At 36.6% G+C, this 23948-nt stretch overlaps 1 long non-coding RNA gene across 1 annotated transcript; it reads right to left on the bottom strand.

Moving 5' to 3' along the window:
* Positions 1-18264: 18264 nt before the first annotated feature.
* Positions 18265-19070, bottom strand: LOC128283008 (uncharacterized). Its single transcript, XR_008273401.1, has 2 exons — positions 18872-19070; positions 18265-18538 (listed from the first exon to the last, which is right to left on the bottom strand). It is a non-coding gene; the product is annotated as an uncharacterized LOC128283008 (long non-coding RNA).
* Positions 19071-23948: the final 4878 nt, after the last annotated feature.

The following is a 23948-nucleotide window of genomic DNA, read 5'->3' as shown; positions in this document are numbered from 1 at the left end:
TAAATATCTCTTTATAGGAAATTTCTTTGCTCACACGGCCTCTTTTATAAGAAACTAGACTAATTAAGCTTTGATTACATATTTTATTCAGCCTATAATTCCACGCCAATAATTTATGGTGATTTTCTAAAATCACGTTACTGCTGCTGTCCTAAGCAAATTATTACAATTTGCTCTTAAATTTCCAAGTCCAAACACTTATGAACTTACCATTTGAGTTTAAAACATATCATGGCCACACCATATCTTATTAAATCAACCCATTATGTTCTATTATGATTGAATTTACTCAACGTTTAATCACTTAAAACTTACCTCGAAAGTGGTCGACGACTAGATACCCACGGCTATTCGTTTACTTTCTCTTTTCCCCTATCCGACTTTGATCCTCTTTGCGCTTAAGCTTAAGTAAAACAATAGATTTGCTTAAGTACTTAACTAATATTATTCACTTAACAATCACATTTGTCAATCACATATCATTTAATCTATATCTAAAACAATAGATTTAAATATGTATCATATTTATGGTCAAACATAGCAAGAAAACTAAATAGGCTTTACTAGCCATACTTAGTTCTATTATAACATAACTTCACTTACTTATATGCACATTAACTAAGCACTTAACAATTTTCGTTAGCCATTAAACTCATTCGGCACAAGCCTACTTCATTTCAATTTTGTCACTCTTGAACTTATCCATAATATCCTAAGTTCATTTAGTAGCTAGGCAACAATTATACAAAACAACAAGCATTTAACAACAATGTACTTAACCAATTCCTCAGGCATACATTCGGCAATATATATATATGTTAATGGCGAAAACACTTAGGCCAATTCTAAAACATCCACGAATCATACTTCCAAAATGAGCTACTTCCATGGCCGATTATATTTCATCATTAACATACCTCATTTTGAATCATATAATCAACATCACAACACATCTCCAAAACACAAATCATACCTATCATATTTACTCATATGGCCGAATATACATACCCCATATAATATCATTTTCATTTCATTTAACACTTAATTTCCACCACATAAACACTTGGCGAATAATCCTAAACTAGCAAAACTCCACATTTGTTCATACCATCTTTTAAATTCACATATATCTATTTAGGTAGCTCATATTTTCCCTTTCTAATATTTCTATCCAAAACATCAAAACACTATCCTTTTGCATTTACCCCATAATACCGTATGCACAATTTGTCACCAAAACTAAAGAAAAATCAACATATGGGTTGCAATAAGAGCTTGACTACTAGCTAGATTCTCATAAAATCAATAGAAATAACATGAACTCCTACCTTATTTAACCTCCAAGATAGCCGAATGCCCTAGACAAGTTCCTTCCTCTTTCCTTTTTGTTTGGTGTGCAAGAAGGTAAGGAAGATGAACACACTCTTACCTTTATTTCCTTAAAGGTGACTAAATGCCTTAACTTCAATTTCTTCTTTTTTTTTTTTCTCTTTAGGTACGGCAATGGGGAAAAGAAGGATGAACATACCTTGTTTCTATCACTCTTCCATTCTTTTAATTATTCTTTCTTCCATACTATAAAGCCATTAACTATTATCATGCTAAAATAAAATGCATATAATATCTATCAACCATCATTATGGCCGGCCACTAAATTAAAAGTGGTCCATTTGACATGCAAGTCCCTCATGTCAATAACTCATGCATTATTTGGCCACTTTAAATTTCACCTATCACATTTTCAAGTCCTATCACATGGGTCCTTTCTTATAAATTAGCACCTAATTGATAAAATCAAGGCACGAAATATTCACACATACAAATTCCACATACAATAAGCACAGAATATAACATCTAATTATTTTTGTGACTCGGTTTTGTGGTCCCGAAACCACTTTCCGACTAGGGTCACTTTAGGGGTGTCACAACTCTCCCCCCCTTTAGGGATTTTCGTCCTCGAAAATTTCTACCGATGTATAGTTTAGGATAACATCCTCTTATTGAATTATATCCATATAGACATTAACTCATCGATAGCAATTGTAATTCATTATTGATTTCGCATCGATCTATAAAATCATTTCCTTATCTTAAAACAAATACATAAACATTTCTACAAGTATGCACATATATCTCATTTCCTTGATTTCATAAGCAATAATCACTTAATTTAATTCACAAATGCATTTCAAACACATATAAATCACATATTAACATGTATAATTCATATCATCAACCCACATATTCGTATTTCACATTTTTATGCATGTATAAGCTGTAACCTGACCGAAAATACACATATACTCAAACATCCCAATAAATATCCTTTATAACTCCATCATATCTCAATATTCAACTTAACTTATTTCCGACAGAAAATCAACTTCCACATACGAACATTTAATTCATTCAACTCATTCAATCACATTAACGTTACCCGTATACAGTCGATTAGGCATAAAGCCTCGTATAGTACACCGGCATGGGATTTATTTTAGCACATAACCCATATATCCAAAATTATCAGCATTCATCAAAATTTCTTACAGACTTCCAAATGTCGAACTTAATCGAAATAATTTCTTGAACATGATTAAAAAAATAGGGGTCATTTAGCAATAGCACATATGACTTCATATACCAAGCATCCCATAGACTACATCCGTAACACATTTATAACATGAATTCATTTCTTAACAACATATCCACCATCCTTTTACGTATTCACTTATTTAGTATACATAACATAATATAATATAATATGAACTCACAAATTTTACTTTCATTTGATTTTCACATACCTTCCGTACATACCGTATCACTTATTCGATCTTACTTTATTTATCATCTTAAATATACCCGTTGAATCATTCAAATCATTACGGATACTCATTAAGCACATATAGCTCTTACAATGCCATATCCTAGATATGGTCTTACATATTCTCACATATCGAGCCGATGCCATGTCCCGCACATGGTCTTACACACTATCTCAAATCAATGCCTTCGTCCCTGCACGAGGTCTTACATGAATTCCATTTCACACACTTAGTGCCCATCGACCGATCTCGCACTCATAGTGCTCGGTTAGAGGAATTCGCATACACAAGTGCCTCTAATCATTCACACACATAGTGCTCTTATTCATTCGTTATTAGACATTGAAATGACTTAATCAAGTCTATAAAACATCTCATATGTACACTTTAAACGTATACTTTCATTTAACTTTGAATTCATACAGTAATGAACACTTAAACTTTGCTCGAATAACCAGCGTTAAGCTTGCTAGGCACAAAGGCCGAATACACATCACCGCACGAATGCCCTTCGATTTAGCCGGATATAACATCGCACGAATACCCTTCGGATTTAGCCGGATATAACACCGCACGAATGCCCTTCGAGACTTAGCCGGATACATCACTAGCACGAATGCTCTTGGGACTTAGCCGGATATAACACCGCACGAATGCCCTTCGGGACTTAGCCGGATACATCACTAGCACGAATGCTCTTGGACTTAGCCGGATATATCACTAGCACGATTGCCTTCGGGCTTAGCCCGGAATTAGTAACTCGCACAATTGCCTTCGGGAATTAGCCCGGTTATCATCCGAATATCCATGCACATATCAATAAATCATGACACATCTCTATTTTAATTTCATAACTGGAATTCAAACACAAGTCACTTATCAAGCATTATCATTTTCGGCTCAATAGCTACATACAAGAGCATGGTTTTGATTTACTTGAAACATGATCTAATCGAATCATAATCTAAGCTCCATTACTCAAAGACTTACTTATATTATACCTTTCTCAATATTGACACATCATAAGCATGTCTCAGTCCTCTCAAAACCATCTGCTACAACTCGATCGGGATCGGAATTCATTACAATATGAAAAACACATTTTAACTGTCAGAAATCATCACACTATCAAATAATCACAAAATGGCATGTATAGCTAGACCCAACGTATTACGGTAGTCCTAGAATCGACTAAACCGTAGCTCTGATACCAATTTAATTGTAACACCCCGTACCCGAGACCGTTTTCGGAGTCGAACACGAGGTGCTAACAGACTTAATTCATTTACTTTCACAGTCCATTTAAAAATTTCCAGACAAGCTGGCTAACTGCGTCACTGTCACCTTAAAAATCATATCTTGAGTTCCAAAACTCGAAAACCAGTTTTGTAAATTTTTCCTGAAACTAGACTCATATATCCATCTACAAATTTTTTTCTAGAATTTTTGGTCGAGCCAATTAGTACAGTTTATTAGTTAAAGTCTCTCCTGTTTCAGGGTTCGACTGCTCTGACCTTCATGCATTACGACTTATATATCTCCTTGTACAGGGCTTCAATACTTATGCCGTTTGTTTCTAATGAAACTAGACTCAAAAAGGAATCTGTACATATATGTCATGACTTCTACTTATCTCTGGTTAATTTATAAGGAATTTCCAAAGTCAGATGAGGGGATCCAGAAATCGTTCTGGCCCTGATCCATGAAAACTTTAACATCTCATACTATACTATTCGTATGATCGTTTCGTTACTTCCATATGAAAGTAGATTCATCAACGTTCGATTACATAATTTATTCACTATTTAAATCCATTCCTACTATTTTTAGTGATTTTTCTAATTTACAACACTGCTGCTGTCAGCATCTGCCTTTAAGGTAGACTTTACCTATTTCATAGTTTCCATGATTCAACTAGCCCTTTAGCATATATAGCACAAAATATGATCATGATTAACCATTCCCATGGCCCATCATTACCAAGTATATCCACACCTCTCAATAACCGTATACATACAAAATGATTATACCACTATGCTCAAAATACATAAGCCATTTTCGCATGGCTATCCAAATATATACAACACCAAAGTACTTGACTAATAACAAAAAGGGTAGTCCTATACATGCCATTTTCAGAGTTCAACCAAAAGTGTACCAAAAGGGCTTTGATAGTGTGGGCGATTTCAACCGATAATCCCGAGTCCCGTGGTGACGAGCCAAAATCTATAAGACAGAGAATCAAAGAAACGGAGTAAGCATTTAATGCTTAGTAAGTTTTGAGCAAAACAAAGTGTTCTCATTCACTATCATTGGTCATTCATTTCAACTATTCGATGAGGTTAACCTAGAGCTTCATCTCGAACTATAATATCAATAAACGCATCACTTGACTGTCTCATATATACTTTCGAATAATAATGACCTAGATGGTCAAATATTTCCAAAGCACATTCTTCCTCAATTTTCAACTTTCGATAATCCTTTCCACTTGTTCATAATCACATCCATATTTTAAGTATTTCAACATGACAAGTACTAAATTACCGTAGGTACATAAAGAACCAGACATATTCCTTATCACATATCGTAAACTTACAAGACATAATCCTTACCTTGTAATTGGCACATCTAGTGAACCCAACCCATACTCAAATCATAAGGCTTTTGGGCGAATATGCATTAATACATAAGAATATTTCATCACATACTTCATTATACAAGCATACCATTACCAATTAGGTCATTTTCATATTTGGAGTTATAATATTAATCACAGTTACCTACCTCTTTGATATTGATAATTCACCTCGAAATCATTCCGCCGATGAGTAAGTAATACGTACCTGAACATCTTAAATACATAATACTTATTTGATGGTAACTTATTGCAGATACTCAATATCAAAGTCTTACTTGAATCCTAGCATTTAGCCGTCGGGTCTTTAAAGCTCGGATATAGTACGAGCACGAAGCCTACGAACATTAATTAGGATAATATTCTCGCATAAAGCCTGCGGGGTTTTAACCCGGATAAAATCTCCACACGTGGTCATCGGGTCTTACCCGGACAGAATCTCCACACGTAGTCATCGGGTATTACCCGGAATATATTTCCAAGTTTCATGTACATTTAATCACATGTTACAACATTCACATCGACTGTCATATTTGTAATTCATTTGCCTCATCAATTATCTAATAATACACACCTTTCACATTTGATCATTCGGCTTTACCAAATATACATCTCTCATACATATTTCATATTAGCCATTTGGCTTTACCACATATACATATCTCATACATGTCTCATATTAGCCATTCGGCTTTACCACACATATATATATTTACCTTGTACATCAATTTCAACAATGGCTTATAAGCAACTCAAACAGTTTCATTAATGTTTACAACAAAATCACATATTCAATACAATCTGCTTTTCCTGAGCAATAGTCACTAAATTATTTATAACTGGAGCTACAAAACTCTAAATCAATTGCCATTAATTTTCCCTGAATATAGACTCATATATCTTCCATACCTAAAATTTTCAGAATTTTAGGTTTGGCCAATCAACACCAGATTTTTCTTAAAGTTTCCCCTGTTTCACTGTTTGACTAATCTGACCACTCTTCACTACGAATCAAATTTCTCATTGTAAAAATTAAAATGTGTTCTATTTGATTTAATTTGAAACTAGACTCATTAAGGAGTCTAAGCATATAAATTTTGTCTTATAACCGTTTTTGTACAAATTATAATGATTTTCTAAAAACAGAACAGGGATTTGAGTCATTCTGACACCGTCTCACACAACTTTAAATATCTCTTTATAGGAAATTTCTTTGCTCACACGGCCTCTTTTATAAGAAACTAGACTAATTAAGCTTTGATTACATATTTTATTCAGCCTATAATTCCACGCCAATAATTTATGGTGATTTTCTAAAATCACGTTACTGCTGCTGTCCTAAGCAAATTATTACAATTTGCTCTTAAATTTCAAGTCCAAACACTTATGAACTTACCATTTGAGTTTAAAACATATCATGGCCACACCATATCTTATTAAATCAACCCATTATGTTCTATTATGATTGAATTTACTCAACGTTTAATCACTTAAAACTTACCTCGAAAGTGGTCGACGACTAGATACCCACGGCTATTCGCTTACTTTCTCTTTTCCCTATCGACTTTGATCCTCTTTGCGCTTAAGCTTAAGTAAAACAATAGATTTGCTTAAGTACTTAACTAATATTATTCACTTAACAATCACATTTGGCAATCACATATCATTTAATCTATATCTAAAACAATAGATTTAAATATGTATCATATTTATGGTCAAACATAGCAAGAAAACTAAATAGGCTTTACTAGCCATACTTAGTTCTATTATAACATAACTTCACTTACTTATATGCACATTAACTAAGCACTTAACAATTTTCGTTAGCCATTAAACTCATTCGCACAAGCCTACTTCATTTCAATTTTGTCACTCTTGAACTTATCCATAATATCCTAAGTTCATTTAGTAGCTAGGCAACAATTATACAAAACAACAAGCATTTAACAACAATGTACTTAACCAATTCCTCGGGCATACATTCGCAATATATATATATGTTAATGACGAAAACACTTAGGCCAATTCTAAAACATCCACGAATCATACTTCCAAAATGAGCTACTTCCATGGCCGATTATATTTCATCATTAACATACCTCATTTTTGAATCATATAATCAACATCACAACACATCTCCAAAACACAAATCATACCTATCATATTTACTCATATGGCGAATATACATACCCCATATAATATCATTTTCATTTCATTTAACACTTAATTTCCACCACATAAACACTTGGCGAATAATCCTAAACTAGCAAAACTCCACATTTGTTCATACCATCTTTTAAATTCACATATATCTATTTAGGTAGCTCATATTTTCCCTTTCTAATATTTCTATCCAAAACATCAAAACACTATCCTTTTGCATTTACCCCATAATACCGTATGCACAATTTGTCACCAAAACTAAAGAAAAATCAACATATGGGTTGCAATAAGAGCTTGACTACTAGCTAGATTCTCATAAAAATCAATAGAAATAACATGAACTCCTACCTTATTTAACCTCCAAGATAGCCGAATGCCCTAGACAAGTTCCTTCCTCTTTCCTTTTTGTTTAATTTGTGCAAGAAGGTAAGGAAGATGAACACACTCTTACCTTTATTTCCTTAAAGGTGACGAAATGCCTTAACTTCAATTTCTTCTCTTTTTTTTTTTTCTCTTTAGGTATGGCAATGGGGAAAAGAAGGATGAACATACCTTGTTTCTATCACTCTTCCATTCTTTTAATTATTCTTTCTTCCATACTATAAAGCCATTAACTATTATCATGCTAAAATAAAATGCATATAATATCTATCAACCATCATTATGGCCGGCCACTAAATTAAAAGTGGTCCATTTGACATGCAAGTCCCTCATGTCAATAACTCATGCATTATTTGGCCACTTTAAATTTCACCTATCACATTTTCAAGTCCTATCACATGGGTCCTTTCTTATAAATTAGCACCTAATTGATAAAATCAAGGCACGAAATAATCACACATACAAATTCCACATACAATAAGCACAGAATATAACATCTAATTATTTTTGTGACTCGGTTTTGTGGTCCCGAAACCACTTTTCGACTAGGGTTACATTAGGGGTGTCACACCCCAGGCCGTGTAACTCTCTGTTTGTGACGTCAGCATAAATTTAAGATCACATGGCCAAGTCACACGCCAATGTGCTAGGTCGTGTGGCAAATTTAATTTTTGCATTTAATGTGCAGACTTTATACGGCCTGGGCACACGTCCATGTCTTAAGGCTGTCTCTGTACATGGCTAAGACTCACGGCAGTGTCTTTTCCCTTGTGTTTACTACCATGCATACTAACTTGTAAAACTAGGGTGCAGGGGACACACGGACAGACTACACGACCATGGGGCTGGCCATGTGTCACACACGGTCTAGACACAAGCTCATGTGTCTACCCATGTGGACAACTTTGAGACTATTTTCCAAGCCTCTTATCAACCTCAACAACCCCTAGACACACTCATATGAAAATGGTGATTTTCATGGCATAAATGGACTACTTAGACATCCATAACTTTAACTCATGCATGATAAATTTATGTCCAGTAAACATAATTGGGACTCCATGACTTGTTGAGTTCATTCAATCCATTTCTTTACCATTATTAATATAGTGACCATGCCAATTGACATCATTTATCTGTCAAGCATAAATTCCACATTTTATCAACCATTCGGCACACACCACAAAAGTAATAACACATCTCATGCATGTAACAATATTTAGGGATTTCAACCCAATAATCAATATGAGCCATATTTCATGGTCATATACAAAATGGAATAATATACCAAAAGGAGCCACCACTATAGCTAACTAATATGACACATATCACAAAATACTAAGTCCCCTATACATGTCATACTTAAATGTAATAAACTCATTATACCCCAAAAGATTTGTTGATAGTGTAACTCGAGCTCCGGCGTTCATGATCCCCAAGCTTGCTTGGCGATGCTATAAGAAAGAGGAAAACAGAGAGGGGTAAGCATATAGCTTAGTATGTAACACCCCGAACCCGAGACCGTTGCCGGTGTCGGACACGAGGGGTTAACAAGCCAAAACCACTTATGGCACCGACCAATTTGACATTCCCAGGCAAGCTGGAAAACTGCGTCGCTGTCACCTTAAAAAGCATATCTCGAGTTTCACAACTCGGAAACTGATTCCGTAAATTTTACCTGAATTTAGACTCATATATACATCCATGGATTTATTTCTAGAATTTTTGGTCGGGCCAATTGGTACAGTTTATTAGTTAAAGTCGCCCATGTTACAGGGGTCGACTACACTGACCTTCGCGCGTTACAACTTGAATATCTCTCTGTACAGGGTTTCAATACTGATACCGTTTGTTTCCAATGAAACTAGACTCAAAAAGGAATCTTCACATATAAGGCATGACTTCTAATTAATTATGGATAATTTATGGAAAATTTTCAAAGCCGCGACAGGGGACCCAGAAACCGTTCCGGCCCTGTCTCACGAGAACTTTAATATCTCTCGGTATACTGATCATATGATCGTTTCGTTACTTTCATATGAAAATAGACTCGTCAAGGTTCGATCACATAATTTATTCACTATTTAACACCATTCCTACAAATTTTGGTGATTTTCACATCCACATCACTGCAGCTGGCAGCCTCTGTTTTTAAGGTAGGCTTTACCTATATTGTAGTTCCCATGGACCAACTATAGTCTAGTCATACTTAGGTCCACATGTGATCATATTTAGCCGTTCAATGGCTGATCATGTGACCAACTCTCTCATTCCAAACCATAATCACATCATGAAACCAAATATAATTACAAACCACATATGGTCAAATTCCATACTCCACTTTTACGAACCATTTTCGCATGGCCGTACACATATACATCACAAGTACTTAAAACAACCGAGGGTGGTCCTATACATGCCATATCCGAACTCAACTAAAGGAGTACCAAAAAGGGCTTTGATAGTGTGGTTGACTTCAACTTCTATGATCCCGAATCCGATCGCTAACGAGCAAAATCTATAACAGAGAAACAAAGAAACGGAGTAAGCAATTTATGCTTAGTAAGTTTCGAGCCATAATATACACACAACCAAAGCATAGCATTCAAGTAGCTAAACAATAATTCATATGCACAATTTCTCAAAGACATGCTTACTTCACAATCCCAACTCTTATTTTCATACACAAACAACGGCTTAGTTAAGGCCGATAGCTCGTTTATCATTGGAGCGAATATTCAACGCACTTACTCATAGTGTGCAAAGCACACACAAAACATACCTTGTTGGGAATTTCACAAGTGCATTAACTGAAAATTTTCCAGCAGCTTATAAATTTCGAATCACATACCTTCGGAGTTTATCCGGATATAGCTACTCGTTCAAAACACCTTGGGACATAGCCGGTTATGGTAACCCGCACAAATGCCTTCGGGACTTAACCCGGATATCACAACTCGCACAATTGCCTTCGGGCTTAGCCCGGATATCATAGCTCGCACAATTGCCTTCGGGCTTAGCCCAGATATCACAATTCGCACAATTGCCTTCGGGCTTAGCCCGGATATCACTCGAACATTCATGCACATCTTTGTTTCATTTTCACAACAAAACTTTTATGCACAATTCACTTAACAAAATATCATTTCGGCTCAATGGCCATATACAAGGCGAATTTCGATTGCTTATTACTTCATTCAATCGAATCAAAATCTAAGTTTCGATACTCGAAAACTTACCTCGGATGTTGTCGAGCGATTCGATGGCTATTCGACTACTTTTTCCTTCCCTTTATCGGATTTGGTCCCCTTTGCTCTTGAGCTTAATTTAACAAATAATTTGATTCAATCATTTGAGTATCGAAAAGAAGAACTCAAGGCACTTAGCCCACATATATTCACTAGACATTAAAGTCACATAAGTACGAATTCATGAATCGACTTAACACACAAAGCCTTCAACATGCTTACTCATGGCGAACAACACAACCTCTTAGGCACTCATTCATGGCCGATTATGCATGTTGATGTTGAGGCCAATTACATGTTTAACACCACACATGAATGGCACACATTTTACTAGCTAATGCTTTACATATTGTAGCTCAATACTTATAATATAGCATCAAGCACTCATATGGCCGATTATACTTAGTCATACTTGCACCAAATCAACAATAAATTCCAAGATTTTCACATCATATGTGTACTAGGCGAATGTACTTGCAATTTCACAACCATTCTTCAACATTTTCTTCTTTAAGCAAACATATTTATCACTTACTTCATAACCAAAACATCATGTGCAAACATATACACATATAGGTGCATGGCGAATCTCAAGGTGTTCATAACCATCTAAAACACAAATTTTTTACCATTCAAGTAACAAGCATAAATCATGCTCATGAATGCACCATGGCGAATACATCACAACCATACCCTTTCAACTTCGGTCATGGTTAAACAAAGATTTCAATGCCCTACTCAAGAATACTAAAAAGAAATTTCAAGAGTAGTCAATCCATCATTACATGCATCATCAACAAGCTTCACATTTAGCATGCAATGGCTTTAACACAATATCAACCTTGGCCAAATACCATTTTCATGGCATAACAAGGATTTGAACCATGGCTAACATGCACATCAAGTTAGCAACCAAAACAAGCATGAACTACATGACACAACCTCAAACATACCTTAATCTTGATACAAGTATAGCCAAATCTCCTTCTTGTTCTCTTCCAAACCAAGCATGAAGCAAAACTCCTATCTCCTCCCTTAGTATTTTCGGCCAAAAGGAAAGAACAAGGATGAACAATTTTTTCTTGTTCTTCTTTCACTTGCACGGCAATTGGGGGAAATGCCACACTCACACACATTTTTTATTTCTCATCCAACATCATTAATTTTTTATCATTTAATACATCATGCATTAACAAAACATGTTTCAACATGTTTTCTTTGCCCATAAACCATGTCATGGCCGCCACTATGCCATCTTTGGGGAATTTGACATGCAAATCCTTAATTTTGCATGCATTTTCAACTAGTCATCACACATTTCCCCATCATACTTTCAAAGTTTACTACTAGGTCCTTTCTAGTGAAATTCACCTTTATAACACTAAATCGAACCATCAAAAATGTCACACATGAATACACACATATTATAGGCATCAAAATAAATTTTAAATTATTTTTATGCCTCGGTTTTGTGGTCCCAAAACCACATTCTGACTAGGGTCAATTTTGGGCTGTCACAACTCTCCCCCACTTAAGAAATTTTCGTCCCCGAAAATCTTACCGGTAAATAGGGTTGGGTATCGCTCTTTCATAGAGTTCTCGGTTTCCCAAGTAGCTTCTTCTATCCCGTGTTTGAGCCATAACACTTTCACTAGCGGAACCCGCTTGTTTCCTAACTCTTTCACTTCACGTGATAGGATACGAACCGGTTCTTTCTCATAACTCATATTGGCTTGAATTTCAACCTCCGATGGACTAACCACGTGCGATGGATCAGATCTATAGCGTCGAAGCATTGAAACATGAAAGACATCGTAAATCTTTTCGAGTTCAGGGGGCAATATCAAACGAGACGCAACTGAACCGACTCGCTCGGATATCTCATATGGCCCAATGAACCTCGGGCTCAACTTGCCCTTACTACCGAATCGAGTATCTTTTCCAAGGCGAAACCTTGAGAAACACTTTATCTCCCCGATGCTCGATGTCTTTACGCTTGGACCGCTGCACGACTTCGACGATCGGAGGCTATCTTCAGACTTTCACGGATTACTTTCACTTTCTGTTCAGCATCTCTAATCAAATCCACCCCGAAAATTTTGCTTTCACCGAGCTCAGTCCAAAACAATGGTGTACGGCATTTACGACCGTACAAAGCCTCGTAGGGTGCCATCTTAATACTTGATTGAAAACTATTGTTGTAAGCGAATTCAATCAAAGGCAAACACTTTTCCCATGAACCACTGAACTCGAGGATGCAACATCTTAACATATCCTCAAGTATCTGAATTATCCGCTCGGATTAACCATCGGTTTGGGGGTGAAAGGCGGTCTTTGAAATGCAACTTGGTACCCAAAGCTTCTTGCAACTTCTTCCAAAATCGCGAGGTAAATCTCGGATCTCTATCCGACACGATGGAAGTAGGCACCCCGTGTAATCTCACAATCTGAGAAACGTACAGTTCGGCTAGTTTGTCCATTGAAAAACCCGTACGTACGGGGACAAAGTGAGCCGACTTAGTCAATCTATCTACAACGACCCAAATCGCATCCTTCTTACTTGCTGACAATGGCAGTCACAATAGACTTTGTATCCCACTTCCACTCGGGTATCGTGATCGGCTGAAGTAATCCTGAAGGCACTTGATGTTCCGCTTTCACTTGTTGACATATTAAACATCTCGAAACAAAGTCGGAGATGTCTCGTTTCATACCATGCCACTAAAATCGACGTTTCAAATCGTTGTACATCTTCGTACTCCCCGGGTGGTTCGCCATTCGGCTACAATGGGCTTCGTTCAGTATTATCGAAATAAGTTCCGAATTCTTTGGAACACACAGATGACTCCTGAACCTCAAACAATCGTCATCATCGATTTGAAACTCCGAGTCCTTGTTCGGAACACACTCAGCCCGTTTTGCAGCCAACTCGTCGTCGACTTTTTGAGCTTCACGAATTTGATGTATCAATAATGGTTTGGCTTTCAATTCAGCTACTGACACATTGTCGGATCGAACGGACAAGTGCACATTCATCGCTCGTAAAGCGAATAATGATTTACGACTTAAGGCATCCTCAACCACATTCGCCTCTCCCAGGTGATAGTCAATGACCAGCTCATAATCCTTTAACAGCTCGAGCCAACGTCTTTGTCGCAGATTTAAGTCTCCTTGAGTCATCAAATATTTGAGACTTTTATGATCCGAATACACATGGCACTTCTCACCAAATAAGTAATGTCGCCATATCTTTAAGGCGAATACGATGGCAGCCAATTCGAGACCATGGGTCGGATAATTTTTCTCATGTGGCTTTAATTGCCTCGACGCATAGGTCACAACTCGACCTTCTTGTATCAATACGCAACCTAACCCAAGTAGGGAGGCGTCACTATAGATGACAAACTCTTTGCCAGATTCGGGTTGCACTAGAATTGGGGCTTTAGTCAAATAAGTCTTGATTGATCGAAACTTTTCGACATTTCTCGTCCATTCGAACTTAATATCCTTTTGGAGTAGCCGTCATCGGTGTGGCTATCGTTGAGAAACCTTATACAAATCGTCAAGAATAACCGGCAAGCCCCAAAAGCTCGAACCTCGTAATATTTCTGGAGGCTTCCAATTAAGTATGGCTGAAATTTTGTTCGGTCGACTCGAATACCCGATGAGATATCACATGCCCCAAGAAGCTAACCTCTCTTAACCGAACTCACACTTGTGAACTTAGCATATAATTGCTTATCCGTAGAATTTGCAAAGCACTAACCTCGGTGTTCAGCATGTTCGGTCTCATTTCTTGAATAGACCAAGATGTCATCAATGAACACGACTACAAACCGATCCAAGTATGGTCTGAAGATCCAATTCATTAAATCCATAAATATCGCAGGGGCATTAGTAAGCCCGAATGGCATCACTAGGAACTCGTAGTGACCATATCTCATTCTGAAGGCAGTCTTGGGTACATTCGAATCTCGAATTCGCAATTGATAATAGCCCGATCTCAAATCTATTTTCGAGAACACTGAGGCTCTCTTCAGTTGATCGAACAAGTCATCAATACTGTGAACGGTATTTGTTCTTTATCGTCGCTTTATTAAGTCGACGATAGTCGATCTACGACCTCATAGTTCCATCCTCTTTTCACAAACAACACCGGCGCACCCAAGGTGAAAAACTCGGGTGAGCAAAACCTCTATCCACCAATTCTTGCAACCGAGCTTTCAACTCCTTTAATTCCGTTGGTGCCATACGATACGGAGCTATCGAAATTGGAATGGTACCGGTACCAATTCGATGCCAAACTCTATTTCTGAGCAGGTGGTAAACCCGCAATTCTTGAGGAAAACATCCGGTATTCACAAACCATCGCACAGATTCGGGTTTCTTTTCTAACTCCTTGTCATCTAGAACATACGCAAGGTATGCTTCACACCCTTTCTTACGTATTTCGAGCCAACATTACCGATATTACGGTGGCAATCCCTTTAAGTCCGTAGACTCAACTTTGAATTAACTCGTTATTCGTGCACCTCGGATCAATAGTCTTGCTTTTGCAATTTACAACCGCATCGTGCATGGTCAACCAATCTAAACCAAGAATAACGTCGAATTAGGCCGAATGGCAAAAGCATCAAGTCCGCCGGAAAACAAGAACCTCAAAATACTAGGGGACTTTTCTTACACACTTTGTTGACGAGCACGTAATGACCCAAGGGTTTGACACCAGATTACAAACTCGATGAGACTCAATGGGCAAAGTCTTCTTGGATGCTAAGGTTTCGCATATATAAGAATGAGTAGAACCGAGGTCAATCAAAGCAATCACATTAGTATCGAAAAGAGTGAGGATACCGGTAATAACATCCGGTGAGGCAAGCATCTCGCGTGTGCGTATGGCATAAGTCCTAGCGAGAGCACGAGCCTCGGATCGATGGTGGCATCTCTAGATCCTCTCGACCGCCACTAGCATTGCCCGTGTTTCTAGACGGCCTATCTTGAGTTGTGGTAGCACCGGGTTCCCACTTTGATTTACGTTTTGTCCGGATAAGCTCGGGCAATCCTTAATGAAATGATCGATCGATCCGCACTTGTAACAGAGGCGGTCACGGAATCTACAATACCGAATGCCATTTGCCACAATATTGGCACTCCGTTCATCTCGACGATCATTGCCAACATCGGCGATCGAAGTGACTCGCGTGCCCATAGGGGGTCGATCGCGGTCTCGTCTAGAAAAGCCCGAAATGTCTCTAGACCGGCCTAAGCCATCTCTAAATTTCTTTGATGACTATGGGAAGGGCTTCCCCGAAGACCTCTTATGAAACTCCCTTGCTCCCACTTCAGCTTTTCTTTTCTCCATATCGAGCTCCTCGACTTTGCACGCCGCTCGACAAGAGCCACAAACTCTCGGATTTCCAAAATGCCAACATACGACTTTATATCATCGTTCGGTCCATCTTGAGCGTTTACATCACGACTTCGAAGAAATGCACTTCAGCGTCTTGTCTGGCTAAGCCTCGCAAATTTTCGTTCAGTAGTCGGTAATCGACATGGAACCTTGCTTAAGATCAAGGAATTCCTTTCGTTTTGGTCCATAAATCTCGATGATATACTTCTTTGAACTCGGTTAGAAAGAACTCCCAAGTTACTTGCTCTCTAGGCACAATGAAGTCGAGTACTCCACCAATAGTAGGCGTAATCGCGTAGCAAGGAGATAGTACACTTTAAGCATTCATCGGTGTGCAAGATAGCTCATCGAGCACCGGATAGTGTTGTCCATCCAAAATTCAGCTTGCTCGGCATCATCATCATCCGTAGCTTTAAATTCAGTGGCCCCATGTTTTGAATCACTGAGACGGGGCTTACTTGACCTTACTTGGTCGATTCACGGAGGTATTGTAGGTCTTGGGGTTGCATTAGTCGGGAATGGAGGTTGTGGAACAGTAGTGTTAATTCGAATGTATTGGTTAAACCAATCATTCATCACACTATAAAAGGCTTGCTTAGCCTCATCATTCGGATTGCTGGCAATAGGTTGAGAGACCGCCGGCGCTGTCCCTTGCGCGGGAGCAGGCACAACACTCTCCACATCATCAGCTATTGCTCGGTTGGGATCGGGATCCATTGCTATACACAAACACAAAGTCAAATGGTCAGAAATCACCACACTATCAATTCATCACTTAATGGCATGTATAGCTAGACCCCAAACATATCACGGTAGTCCTAGAATCGACTAAACCGTAGCTCTGATACCAATAAAATTGTAACACCCCGAACCCGAGACCGTTGCGATTGTCGGACACGAGGTTAACAAGCCAAAACCACTTATGGCACCGACCAATTTGACATTCCCAGGCAAGCTGGAAAACTGCATCGCTGTCGCCTTAAAAAGCATATCTCGAGTTTCACAACTCGGAAACTGATTCCGTAAATTTTACCTGAATTTAGACTCATATATACATCCATGGATTTATTTCTAGAATTTTTGGTCGGGCCAATTGGTACAGTTTATTAGTTAAAGTCACCCATGTTACAGGGGTCGACTACACTGACCTTCGCGCGTTACAACTTGAATATCTCTCTGTACAGGGTTTCAATACTGATACCGTTTGTTTCCAATGAAACTAGACTCAAAAAGGAATCTGCACATATAAGGCATGACTTCTAATTAATTATGGATAATTTATGGAAAATTTTCAAAGCCGCGACAGGGGACCCAGAAACCGTTCCGGCCCTGTCTCACGAGAACTTTAATATCTCTCGGTATACTGATCATATGATCGTTTCGTTACTTTCATATGAAAATAGACTCGTCAAGGTTCGATCACATAATTTATTCACTATTTAACACCATTCCTACAAATTTTGGTGATTTTTCACATCCACATCACTGCAGCTGGCAGCCTCTGTTTTTAAGGTAGGCTTTACCTATATTGTAGTTCCCATGGACCAACTATAGTCTAGTCATACTTAGGTCCACATGTGATCATATTTAGCCGTTCCAATGGCTGATCATGTGACCAACTCTCTCATTCCAAACCATAATCACATCATGAAACCAAATATAATTACAAACCACATATGGTCAAATTCCATACTCCACTTTTACGAACCATTTTCGCATGGCCGTACACATATACATCACAAGTACTTAAAAACAACCGAGGGTGGTCCTATACATGCCATATCCGAACTCAACTAAAGGAGTACCAAAAAGGGCTTTGATAGTGTGGTTGACTTCAACTTCTATGATCCCGAATCCGATCGCTAACGAGCAAAATCTATAACAGAGAAACAAAGAAACGGAGTAAGCAATTTATGCTTAGTAAGTTTCGAGCCATAATATACACACAACCAAAGCATAGCATTCAAGTAGCTAAACAATAATTCATATGCACAATTTCTCAAAGACATGCTTACTTCACAATCCCAACTCTTATTTTCATACACAAACAACGGCTTAGTTAAGGCCGATAGCTCGTTTATCATTGGAGCGAATATTCAACGCACTTACTCATAGTGTGCAAAGCACACACAAAACATACCTTGTTGGGAATTTCACAAGTGCATTAACTGAAAATTTTCCAGCAGCTTATAAATTTCGAATCACATACCTTCGGAGTTTATCCGGATATAGCTACTCGTTCAAAACACCTTCGGGACATAGCCCGGTTATGGTAACCCGCACAAATGCCTTCGGGACTTAACCCGGATATCACAACTCGCACAATTGCCTTCGGGCTTAGCCCGGATATCATAGCTCGCACAATTGCCTTCGGGCTTAGCCCGGATATCACAATTCGCACAATTGCCTTCGGGCTTAGCCCGGATATCACTCGAACATTCATGCACATCTTTGTTTCATTTTCACAACAAAACTTTTATGCACAATTCACTTAACAAAAATATCATTTCGGCTCAATGGCCATATACAAGGCGAATTTCGATTGCTTATTACTTCATTCAATCGAATCAAAATCTAAGTTTCGATACTCGAAAACTTACCTCGGATGTTGTCGAGCGATTCGATGGCTATTCGACTACTTTTTCATTCCCTTTATCGGATTTGGTCCCCTTTGCTCTTGAGCTTAATTTAACAAATAATTTGATTCAATCATTTGAGTATCGAAAAGAAGAACTCAAGGCACTTAGCCCACATATATTCACTAGACATTAAAGTCACATAAGTACGAATTCATGAATCGACTTAACACACAAAGCCTTCAACATGCTTACTCATGGCGAACAACACAACCTCTTAGGCACTCATTCATGGCCGATTATGCATGTTGATGTTGAGGCCAATTACATGTTTAACACCACACATGAATGGCACACATTTTACTAGCTAATGCTTTACATATTGTAGCTCAATACTTATAATATAGCATCAAGCACTCATATGGCCGATTATACTTAGTCATACTTGCACCAAATCAACAATAAATTCCAAGATTTTCACATCATATGTGTACTAGGCCGAATGTACTTGCAATTTCACAACCATTCTTCAACATTTTCTTCTTTAAGCAAACATATTTATCACTTACTTCATAACCAAAACATCATGTGCAAACATATACACATATAGGTGCATGGCGAATCTCAAGGTGTTCATAACCATCTAAAACACAAATTTTTTACCATTCAAGTAACAAGCATAAATCATGCTCATGAATGCACCATGGCGAATACATCACAACCATACCCTTTCAACTTCGGTCATGGTTAAACAAAGATTTCAATGCCCTACTCAAGAATACTAAAAGAAATTTCAAGAGTAGTCAATCCATCATTACATGCATCATCAACAAGCTTCACATTTAGCATGCAATGGCTTTAACACAAAATCAACCTTGGCCAAATACCATTTTCATGGCATAACAAGGATTTGAACCATGGCTAACATGCACATCAAGTTAGCAACCAAAACAAGCATGAACTTCATGGCACAACCTCAAACATACCTTAATCTTGATACAAGTATAGCCAAATCTCCTTCTTGTTCTCTTCCAAACCAAGCATGAAGCAAAACTCCTATCTCCTCCCTTAGTATTTTCGGCCAAAAAGGAAAGAACAAGGATGAACAATTTTTTTCTTGTTCTTCTTTCACTTGCACGGCAATGGGGGGGGAGAAATGCCACACTCACACACATTTTTTTATTTCTCATCCAACATCATTAATTTTTTTTATCATTTAATACATCATGCATTAACAAAACATGTTTCAACATGTTTTCCATAAACCATGTCATGGCCGGCCACTATGCCATCTTTGGGAAATTTGACATGCAAATCCCTTAATTTTGCATGCATTTTCAACTAGTCATCACACATTTCCCCATCATACTTTCAAAGTTTACTACTAGGTCCTTTCTAGTGAAATTCACCTTTATAACACTAAATCGAACCATCAAAAATGTCACACATGAATACATACATATTATAGGCATCAAAATAAATTTTAAATTATTTTTACGCCTCAATTTTGTGGTCCCGAAACCACATTCCGACTAGGGTCAATTTTGGGCTGTCACATAGTAAGTCGTGTGCAAACAATAAACAACTTAGTCATGAAACTCATGAATTACACATACTATCTGTAACAGCCCGATTTAGACCCTATTCAGAATGGTGGTCTTGAGACCATAAATCTGAGTTAGAAAAGTATTTAAAAACTATTTTCTGTGTTTATTATGTTTGAATTTATATCGGTGAAATTTTCGTGTTTTAATTTTATCGTTTGAGCGCCCGATTTAATAAAAGGGCTTAATCGTGTAAAATGAAATTTTGATGGTTTAATTTGTAAGGGTCGAATTGTTGTTGTCTTTATTACATGGGATATTTATGTTGCAATTAGACCATATTTATAAATCATGGACGGTTAAGGACATGAATATAATGTTCGTATAATTATTTTATAAAGGTTAATTTAGTAAAATATGTAATAATATGTATAAAATAAAACATAAAATTAAAACCATCTGTTCATACTCTTTTTGCATGACCAAATATAAAAGAGAAGAAAAAGAAATAAGGTTTCCATAGGTTCGGCCATTGTTGGACCTTGATTAAGTTATGTAAATAGCTCGATTTTTGATAATTTTTACGTTTTTGAGATCGTTACAGTGTAATGTACAAAGCCCATGCTTGAATTTCTAATTTTGATGAATATTTTGAGTTATGCCATTGATGAATAATTGATTTTTGTGATGTTAGTTGATGAATTATGAAAGATATGTTTCGGATTAAAATGTTTTGTATTGGAATTTTTGATGATTTTGAGTAATTAGGACTAAATTGCAAAAATAATAAATTGAGGGACTAAAATATGAAATTAATGAAATGTATGGACTTGTATGAACACAAGGAACATTTAGCCTAAGCATGGTGTGTGCAAATTTTGCATGTTTTGTGTTTTGTGCAATTTGGACTAAATTGTAAAAAGTGTAAAATGTCAAGGTAAACTGGTAATTTTCCCATTTATGTATTTTTGGAATAAATTGACTGAAAATATGTTTTAATGAGTTTAATTTGTATATGTTTAGATTAAGAACCAAAGAAATCAGATTTGGATCAAGGGAAAACCAAAGTTGTCGATTAGTCATCCCGTTCCGATTATCGTTGTCCGAGGTAAGTTTATAAGAAAATAGATGTTGTTAATTTTAAATAAATATGAGTATTATATTCTGAAATGAATTATGTGAAAATGTGAATATGCTTGAAAGCTATGTGTATGAGTTTGATTCAATCGAGTTACGACGTTCGAAAGCCCCGTACAAACCTTAGGAATAGCTAGGATACATATGTCATGACATTGGATTTTTTATATGTGTTCTCCTGTAAGACCACGTCTGGGACGTTGGTATCGATATATGTGGTTACGTGTAAGACCATGTCTGGAACATTGGCATCATATTTGATTCCTGTAAGACCCTATTTGGGACAGTGGCATCGAAATGTGATAGCATGTAAGACCACGTCTGGGACGCTAGCATTGTATGATATGTGTGATTATCCAAGTATCCTTTTCAATTCAAAATGGTTCAATAGGCAATGATAAGATGTGATCGAATGTGTAAATTGAGCTAAGTGATCAGGTATGAAATAGTTGATTACTTATTTGAAAATAAGGTAAGTTGGTTATTTGCAATGTGATGCAAAACTATACCTTATGCTAATGTAAATACATATGTGTATTGGTGAAGTGTATTTGGCCACATGATATATAAATAAGTATGAGATATTAAAGTTTGATTTAAGAGTATATGCTTATGAGTGTGTATATTCGGTTATATAATGGTACTATGGTTTTGAAATTGATTTTTACTTTGATAATAGATACATGAATATTCGGCCAAGGTAAAACTTATATATGAAATTGTGAGCTTGAAATTAAGTGTGATTATGAAAGCATAATTTGATTTGGTTAAATTGAGTTGATATTGTTATTAAGTTATTTGTTTGCTTATGATTTACTAAGCTATGATAGCTTAATGTGTGTGTTTATGTTTGTTTCTATTTTATAGATTTTGGAGGTTAGTTACGAGCTCGGGGATCGTCAGCAAAGTTTATCACTCTATCGACCATTTTTGGTATTTCATAAGTTTGAACTTGAAGCTATGGCATGTATAGACTAGATTATATTTGGTTAAGTTTGAAGTTGTGTATATATTAAGTCATGCGAAATGGCTAATATGATATGTGAGTATATGAAACTTTAGTCAAGTTTGTATGTGTTATATGCATTGAAAATAGTTGGTAATTTTGGATGTGGTTTGTTTGAATTGGCCATGGTATATACATAAGTATGAATTGTGTTTGTTATGTTACTCATGGTTAAAATGATTCGTTTATGTCTTGTATTTAATAGTAATGGTTTAATTTGGTTGATGAGTGTATTCGGCTAAATGTTGAATTTGGCTAATGAATATGTTTGGTTGATGATTCAGTAACTTGCATATATATATATATATATATATATATAAGCATATGATGTATTGGTTTGATATATATATTATCTCAAGATATATATGTTTGAGGTGTTGGTTTTATATTTGGTAATGAGAAACTTTAAGTATGATTTTATAATTTGGCTTAAAAAGAGGTAAAATAATGAGTGTATATATTGTATCTGAAATGGCTATATGGATTCATTTGTTAATTGAAAATTAATGAATGTGTATAAGTTAATTTTGCTAATCGAATAGATAAGAGAAGAATTGGTCTTGTGTATGATATTTTGGTATGATGTATAACTTGTGAAATCCACATGTTTTGATTTGGCATTAATATTTATAAGTTTGGTTTATTAAGTCATATAGAAATGGTATGAATTATTTGTATGCGAATTAATGACCGAATAGATGATGTTTGAATGGTTTGTATTATGCATATAAATTTTTGTTGTTTTGATTTGGTAATTGTGTTAAAAAATGGTCCGTATTAATATGGTAACATGCACATGAAACTGCAATGTAAAAGAAGTATATTTGGCCATGTTGTAAAGCTAGCTATTATCTTTTATGATAATGAATATTATGCTATGATATAAGGTGATATGGTATAAAATACGAATGTATATTGATTATGTTTTCAAAAGCCAATGCCGCATATATTTTATATGACTTTGAATTTTATTAATATTTGTATTATGATTTAAATTATATGTTCAATGTTTAAACAAATTTA

Source organism: Gossypium arboreum, chromosome 1 (genome assembly GCF_025698485.1).
Source record: "Gossypium arboreum isolate Shixiya-1 chromosome 1, ASM2569848v2, whole genome shotgun sequence".
NCBI lineage: Eukaryota > Viridiplantae > Streptophyta > Magnoliopsida > Malvales > Malvaceae > Gossypium > Gossypium arboreum.
This window is presented reverse-complemented; position numbering and strand designations above follow the sequence as displayed.